The sequence below is a fragment of the Scyliorhinus torazame genome, chromosome 5 (assembly GCF_047496885.1).
Source record: "Scyliorhinus torazame isolate Kashiwa2021f chromosome 5, sScyTor2.1, whole genome shotgun sequence".
Classification (NCBI taxonomy): domain Eukaryota; kingdom Metazoa; phylum Chordata; class Chondrichthyes; order Carcharhiniformes; family Scyliorhinidae; genus Scyliorhinus; species Scyliorhinus torazame.
Genome location: NC_092711.1, coordinates 115,008,911 through 115,017,193, shown reverse-complemented (window position 1 = coordinate 115,017,193; position 8,283 = coordinate 115,008,911). Strand labels below are relative to the sequence as shown.

Here is an 8,283-nt window from a genome sequence, read left to right as displayed (position 1 = left end):
TATCCACTCTGTCCATGCCCCACATAATCTTGTGCACTCGATCAAGTTGCCTCTCAGTCTTCTCTGCTCCAGCGAAAACACCCCAAGCCTATCCAACCTCTCTTCCTAACTTAAATGTTCCATCCCAGGCAACATCTTGTGAATCACCTCTGCACCCTCTCCAGTGCAATCACATCCTTCCTATAATGTGGCGACCACAATTGCTCACAGTACTCCAGCTGTGGCCTCACCAAAGTTCTATACAACTCCAACACGACCTAATAATAATAATAATCGCTTATGGTCACGAGTAGGCTTCAATGAAATTACTGTGAAAAGCCCCTCTCTGACCTCTCTGCTTTTGTAATCTACGCCTCGACTGATAAAAGCAAGTGTCCCATATGCCATTATCACCAACCTGTTAACCTGCCCTTCAGCCTTCAGTCATCTCTAAACAAACACGTCAAAGTCTCTTTGTTTCTCGGAACTTCCCAGTGTCAGGCCATTCACTGAATACTTCCTTGTCATATTACTCCTTCCAATGTGTATCATCTCGAACTTTACCAGGTTAAATTCCATCTGCCAATTTTTACCATTTTTACCATCCCATCTATATCTTCCTATAACCCAACACACTCAACCTCACTAGTAACCACCCGGCTAATCTTTGTGTCATCCAAACGTACTGATCCTAAACCCCCCACCACATAGTCACCGATGTCATTTATATCCATGACAAACCCATCACAGGTTCCTGTGGTACGCCACTGGACTCCGGCCTCCAGTCACCAGGAAACCGTGTACAAGGAAGGCCCAAAATGGCCTGGGTGGATAATATCAGAATGTGGACTGACCTCTCGATGGGACAGGCAGTGAGAGTAGTGGAGAAATCAGTGGAGAAAGATTGATCAGATTGCCAACACTCGGAATGAGGATGTAAGACAAGACGCCTCTAGTCGTTGGAAAAACAATATTTACTATCCAGGTTAAAATTAATTTACTATTTCTGCTTTTGCAGATCATTTTAGTGGAGACATGCACTCCCAGGCTGAAAGAACATCGACTGGAAGCAAAATTGTAAAACCGGCCAGTCCAGCAGAAACAGCCCCTTGTCCACTTCACCAACAGTCAGAGTGAACATAGTTCAGCCCTGGATGTGATGGGTGGCATGCCAGCACAGTGGTTAGCACGTTGCTTCACAGTGGCAGGGACCAGGATTCGATTACCAGCTTGGGTCACTGTCTGTGGAGTTTGCATGTTCTCCCCGTGTCTACATGGGTTTCTTCCAGTTTCCTCCCACAAGTCCCGAAAGACATGTTTCTTAGGTGAATTGGACATTCTGAATTATCGCTCTGTGTACCCGAACAGGCGCCGGAGTGTGGCAACTTGGGGCTTTTCACAGTAACTTCATTGCAATGTTAATGTAAGCTTACTTGTGACAATAATAAAGATTATTATTAACAACAGCAGAATCCAGCCCCTGTAATCACTTGTGAACTCGCTGGTGTCTCAGCAGGTGGGAGGAATCAATGATTCCCCTCTCACACTGGGAGCAGCTGAACGGCTTCTGCCCAGAGTGAACTCGCTGGTGCTTCAGAAAATTTGAAAATCAAGTGAATCCCTTTCCACACACAGAACAGGTGAACGGTTTCTCCCCAGTGTGAACCCGCTGGTGTGTCAGCAGGGTGGATGAATGAGTGAATCTCTTCTCACACATGGAGCAGGTGAACGGCCTCTCCCCAGTGTGAACTCGCTGGTGTGTCAGCAGGGTGGATGAATGAGTAAATCTCTTCTGACACATGGAGCAGGCGAACGGCCTCTCCCCTGTGTGAACCCGCTGGTGTGTCAGCAGATGGAATGAATCACGGAATCGCTTCCCACACTCCGAGCAGGTGAAAGGCTTCAGTCCAGAACAAACTCGCTGGTGTTTCTGCAGATTCGAAGACTGAGTGAATCTCTTCCCACACACAGAGCAGCTGAATGGTCTCTCTCCGCTGTGAACTCGCTGGTGGGTGAGCAGGATGAATAAATCACGGAATCCCTTCTTACACCCTGAACAGGTGAACGGTTTCTCCCCAGTGTGAACTCACCGGTGTGTCAGCAAGGTGGAGGAATCTTTAAATCCCTTCCCACAGTCACAGCAAATGAACGGTCTCTCCCCAGTGTGAACTCACTGGTGTCTCAGCAGAGTGGATGAATTAGTGAATCCCTTCCCACATTGAGAACAGATGAACAGCCTCTCTCTGCTGTGAACCCGCTGGTGTGTCAGCAGAGTGGCTGACTGAGCAAATCCATTCCCACACTTGGAGCAGATGAACGGCCTCTCTCCTGTGTGACTGCGTCGATGTGTTTCCAGCTCAGATGGGGTTCTGAATCTCTTCCCACAGACCCCACATTTCCACGGTTTCTCCAAGGTGCCGGTGTCCTTATCTCTCCAGGCTGGACAATCAGTTGAAGCCTCATCCACACACAGAGCATGTGTGCGGTTTCTCCCCTTTGTGAATGGTGTTATAATTTTCATCCTGTGTAACTGGTTAAAGCTCTTTCCACAGTCAGTTCACTGGAACACTCTCACTCGGCTGTGTGTTGTGTGGGTCTCGGAGCTTTCCCAGTCACACTGATGTTAAAATGCCTGATGGTTTTCACGTCCAAATGAATCGAGTGACTGTCAGATCTTGATGTGACGTTTGTTCTGAGATTTCTGTCCCCAAATCCTCCCCTTCTCATATTCTATAAAAGGAGTTTACAAATGACATCACTGTAAATACAGAAGAGAAATTCAGAACAGACAATTCTAGGTTCTCTGGAACATTCTTTCCACTCTCATTCCCCAAAACTCCGTCTCCCACATTCTCACTTATCTACACCTCCCAATTCTCCTCAATGTGCTAATTCATGTTGATCAATAGATCAATACACACCGCTTCATGTCCTCGACACAGAGACCATAACATAGAAAATAAGAGCAGGCCATTCGGCCCATCAAGCCTGCTCTTCCATTCAATAAGGTCATAGTAGATCTGATTGTTTTGTTAGCTCCACTATCCTGCGTGTCACCCACACGGTAGCATTGTGGATAGTACAATTGCTTCACAGCTCCGGGGTCCCAGGTTTGATTCCTGGCTTGGGTCACTGTCTGTGCGGAGTCTGCACATCCTCCCCGTGTGTGCGTGGGTTTCCTCCGGGCGCTCCGGTTTCCTCCCACAGTCCAAAGATGTGCAGTTAAGGTGGATTGGCTATGATAAATTGCCCTTAGTGTCCAAAATTGGCCTTAGTGTTGGGTGGGGTTACTGGGTTATGGGGATAGGGTGGAGGTGTTGACCTTGGGTAGGGTGCTCTTTCCAAGAGCTGGTGCAGACTCGATGGGCCGAATGGCCTCCTTCTGCACTGTAAATTCTATGAAAACCCTCGACTCCCTTTTCGATCAAAACTCTAACTGGGCCTTGTATATATTTAATGATGCAGCCTCCACTGCTCTCTGGGGAAGAGAATTGCAAAGACTAACCACCCTCTGAGGGAAGACATTTCTCATCATCAATGGGGGACCATTTAATCTGACAATCTGCCCACTCCCTCTTGAATCCCCCATGAGGGGAAACATCCTCTCTTCATCTGTCAAGATAACACAGAATCTGACGAGCTTTCATCAAATAATTTTAGAGTACCCAATTTTTTTTTCCCAATTAAGGGGCATTTTGGCATGAGCAATCCACCTACCCTGCACATCTGTTGGGTTGTGGGGGCGAAACCCACGCAAACACGGGGAGAATGGACACTTATTTATTGAACAGATATCCGGAATATTAAACTCCGGCCCAGTTACAGGAGTTACTAACAGCAACAAAAACAAATGAAGGATGTGATTAACACCAGAATCTAACCTCCACAGTCACTTGTGAACTCGCTGTTGTGTCAGTAAGTGAGATAATCGAGCAAATCTCTTCCCACACACAGAGCAGGTGAACGGCCTCTCCACAGTGTGAACTTTCTGATGTGTTTGCAGGTTCGATGACTGAGTAAAGCCCTTCCCACACACAGAGCAGGTGAATATCTTCTCCCCTGTGAGAATCCGTTGGTGTGTCACCAGGTCAGACGATGAAATTAATCCCTTCCCACACACAGAGCAGATGTACGGCCTCTCCCCGCTGTGAACTCGCTGGTGTTGAATGAGGTGAGACGACCGTCTGAATCTCTTCTCACACTGAAAACACCCAAACGGTCTCTCGTCCGTGTGAACAAAGTGGTGTTTAATTAGATCTGGTGAAATTTTAAAGCATTTCTCACAGTTAGAACATTTAAAAGGTCTCTCATCAGTGTGAACGCGCAGGTGTAACTGAAGGCTGGACATCAGAGTGAATCCATTCCCACACACGGAGCAGGTGAATGGTCTCTCCCTGGTGTGACTGCGTCGATGAGCTTCCAGCTGGGATGGGCAAAGGAATCCCTTCCTACAGTCCCCACATTTCCACGGTTTCTTCGTTGTGCAGACGTCCTTGTGTCTCTTCAGGTTGGACATACAGTTCCTCGTTCACACACACAATACATGTATGGTTTCTCCTGAATGATGTGATTTTTTTCAGGCTGTGTAACTGGTTAAAGCTCTTTACAGTCAGTTCTCTGGATCAATCTCACTGGTGGGGGTGGGGGGGGGGGGGTCTCGCTGCTTTTCCAGTCATACTGATGTTTGAAATCTTTTCCCATAACAGAACAAAGATTTTGCCTCCCACATTCAAAGCGTGATGATATTCAGGTCCCAATGAATCGAGTGAGACCGACAGATGTTGATGTGATGTTTGGTTGGAGTTTCCACCTACAAAACATCTCCTAATATCCTGTAAACAGAGTTTACAAAAGCCATCACTGTCAGTACAGGATAGAAATTCAGAACAGACAATTCTAGTTTCTCTGGAACATTCTTCTCTTGATCCCCCAAACATGTTGTCCAATCAAACTAAAAGAGCCCGAAATAGGCAACACAGCTTTACCAAGAGCAAAGGAAATCTTCCTTGTGAAACCAGAGTGTTTTTACCAGTGTTTATGAGACACTCTGTACCCTGAGGTACCCACTGATGGTGGAGGTTATGAACCGTACTGGTGGACACGGCATGCTCCTTCCCCAGACCCACCCAGACACAGACATGACCATGGACGAGAGGCCGGCAGCCCTTATGAGGGAAGATAAGGAAGTGGCTCTGAGGCCACAATCAGTTCAGCCATGGTCTTATTCAATTGTGGAGCAGGCTCGATGAGCTGATTGGCCTACTTTGCTCTTATTTCTTATATTCAGCCGGTGTCACCCTCACCACCATGCGACTGACTCAACCAAGTCCAACAAATTGCTGTTTGAGTCAGGCCCCAAAGAAGATCCTCTGACTTACCTAGTCCCTTTCACACTGGGCAGCCAAAGATTAGGAGCATGCGGCTGAAGTGTAACCAAACATTGAGGAACAGACCCTTCAGGTAGCTATACCAGAGCTGCAACCTTTCACACTGAATATATAATTGGCCCATGGACTCGTTGAGGCCAAAGACATCACCTGCAGCCTGCTGAATAGACTGGGAGGGGGGGCTGCTCATGGAGCAGTGTCCCTGCCTCTGAGCCAGAAGCTCCGGATTCGGCTCCTACCCCAGGACTTGATGACCAAGGATGGTGTGTTCATAATCCGGTCAAATAGGTTGAGTGTGTCAACCTACAAATACTTCCAAACATGCCAATGTTTGGGTTAGGTGGACTGGCCATGCTCAATTGCCCTTTGTGTCCAAAACATGTTAAGTAGGGGTTACTGTGTTACGGGGATAGAGGAGATACATGGGCTTCAGTAGGGTGCTCTTTGTGATGGCCGGTGCAGACTCGATGGGCCGAATGGCCTCCTTCTGCACTGTAAATTCTATGATGATTCTGGAATGTCTGACGGTAAGAGTGGGAGAAACTCCTGGTCAGCCACGCTTGCTGTTATGTGGGGCACCACTCAAGGTATAAGCACGATATAACGAACTAGCAACCAGTTCCAGGAGTTATTAGCTGTGGAAACCGATGAAAGTCCGCCTTAGTGCACAACCGGGAGTGGGAAGACAATTGGAAGTTTGGCGGTTTAGGCACGAGGACCCAGGTGCGAACAAAGACGCTGAAGCTCCGCCCACCAAGAAACCAGCGCATGCGCTCTCGCCCCGGTGAATCAAGATGGCGGCCGGTCACCTTGCCCTTTTTCCGGGATAAGACCCAGAACTGCAAACGAGGGACCCGCAGATTCGTATTCGGGTCTTGAGGCCTTCAGCAGGTGTTTATATACCCTCCCCGTCCAGGCACCGGCTCCCTCCCCGTCCATCCACGGATCCAAAATTCCTCTGCGTTTCCGCTTCTTCACCAGTTTGGAGATCCGACTGACAAGAGACTCAGCATCGCCAGCAGTGCGCCTGCTCCAACACTGGGCGGTATTGCGCCTGCGCACTACGCTCCTGTGGTGTGAATAGAGGGCATTCCCCACCGCGGGGCATACTGGGCAAAGTACCCGCCATTGAAAGTTTAATTCAGTGACCAATGAATGTTTTTATTTTCATGGGGTGCGCTGCGGCAGAAATCAATGAAATTAGAAACAAATTATACAGACCACCTAGATAAAATTCTCATGATTGAGTGGATCCTGAACTGTGGAGGGATCTAAACAAGACACTGGGAATCTTAAAGTACGAAGGCACCAGAATTTGATTCCTATTAAAGACGAAGAATGTTATCTTAACTATTGTCAGGGCAGAAAAGTAAAACATTTTCCAAATAAATATCGAAAATAGATACAAAATGAGGAATTATTAAGCTCCACTTGTTTCTAAAAAAATGAAAGATCTAATAAAATATATATATTTTTAGATATCTTTCTATACCCTTTTCTCTCACGGATTCATCTGATTTCATTTTGAGATTATCTCTGTTTGCCCTCAGTGGTTTCCTGTTAGTTCCAGATTCTCACCAGTCTCTGAGTAAAGAAATATCAAGTGGAAACATTCTCTCCATATCTACCCCGTCCAATCCATTGATCATTTTAAAGATCTCCATCAGCTCACTGTTAACTCTTCCTTTTTCTAATGAAATAGACCCCAATATGTTCATTTAAAAAAATAAATGTAGAATACCCAATTCTTTTTTCCAATTAAGGGATAGTTTAGCATGGCCAATCCACCTAACCTGCACATCTTTGGGTTGTGCGGATGAGGTCCACACAGACAAGGGGAGAATGTGCAAACTCCACACAGACAGTGACCTGGGGTCATGATCGAATCTGGGTCCTCAGCCCTGGAGGCAGCAGTGCTAACCACTGTGCCAGCATACAGTCCCAATCTGTTCAATCTATCCCAGCAGCTGTAATTGTTTTAGTTTACAAAATTCCTCAGTCAGTCCAGGATAGAAATTCAGGAGGAGACAGCCATTTTTCTTGGTTTGTATTTGCTGTGTAAATCCTCCGCTTCTAACCCCCTGTAGAAGGAGTTTCCAAACTCCAACACTGTCAGTCCAGGAGAGAAATTCACAACATTCTCTCCTCCTGCTCTGGGTTTGGCACTGGGACATTTCCTCCCGAGAGCTCTTGGGGCAACTGGGAAAGTGGTAGCTTCCCATTCGGGGTTTGAAGTATACACAACATGTTTCCGGGGTCTCTCCGCTGGATCAATTGGTTCCTCTGCCCCACAATCCCCCTATTTACCCATTGTGGACTTGAGAGAGAAGCATATGTCTCTAGTCTTGACTGACACGGTACCGTACATGCTCAAAACACTGCTCAAAACATGCTCAAAAATCCACATGGTGGCCCGACCGGGCCTACTTCAAGATCCGACCCCAGGAGCGCCCAGTGTGGGAACAGACCATGGGACCCAGCCCAACCTGCCTCAGGAAACCCCTGCCCACGACCCAGGACCCCCCAAATGGCGGCGACCCCACGCAAGGGCCGGAACGTGCTGCAAGGTATTCCCGTGCCCGCAGAACGCCGGGACCCATCCAGATCACAAACATGCCCCCCTCGCAACCCCTCTACCTCAACCAGTGCCCGGGACCCTGCCAGATGTGACCCCAGATACGTAAACAGCGCCCTGATCCCCGCCAGCGCCCTGGACCCCGCCAGACGCAACCACCTACCTTCCACAAGGTCAGACTTCTCCCATCGGATCCCAGGATCATCCAGCAGCAGCCGCCGACCGAGAAAGCGAGGGAAACACGGCGGTCTGCAGGTTAGACTGAAGCAACGCGGTTTCAGGACCCCTCTCCCCAGCATACACCTGGCAAACGTCCAAGCGAACGAAAACAAGCTGGATGAA

General features: G+C 48.0%; 1 long non-coding RNA gene across 1 annotated transcript; it reads right to left on the bottom strand.

Moving 5' to 3' along the window:
- Nucleotides 1-935: 935 nt before the first annotated feature.
- LOC140419534 (uncharacterized) lies at nucleotides 936-6,319 on the bottom strand. Its single transcript, XR_011945845.1, has 2 exons — nucleotides 6,176-6,319; nucleotides 936-4,811 (listed from the first exon to the last, which is right to left on the bottom strand). It is a non-coding gene; the product is annotated as an uncharacterized lncRNA (long non-coding RNA).
- Between the last annotated feature and the right edge of the window lie 1,964 nt (nucleotides 6,320-8,283).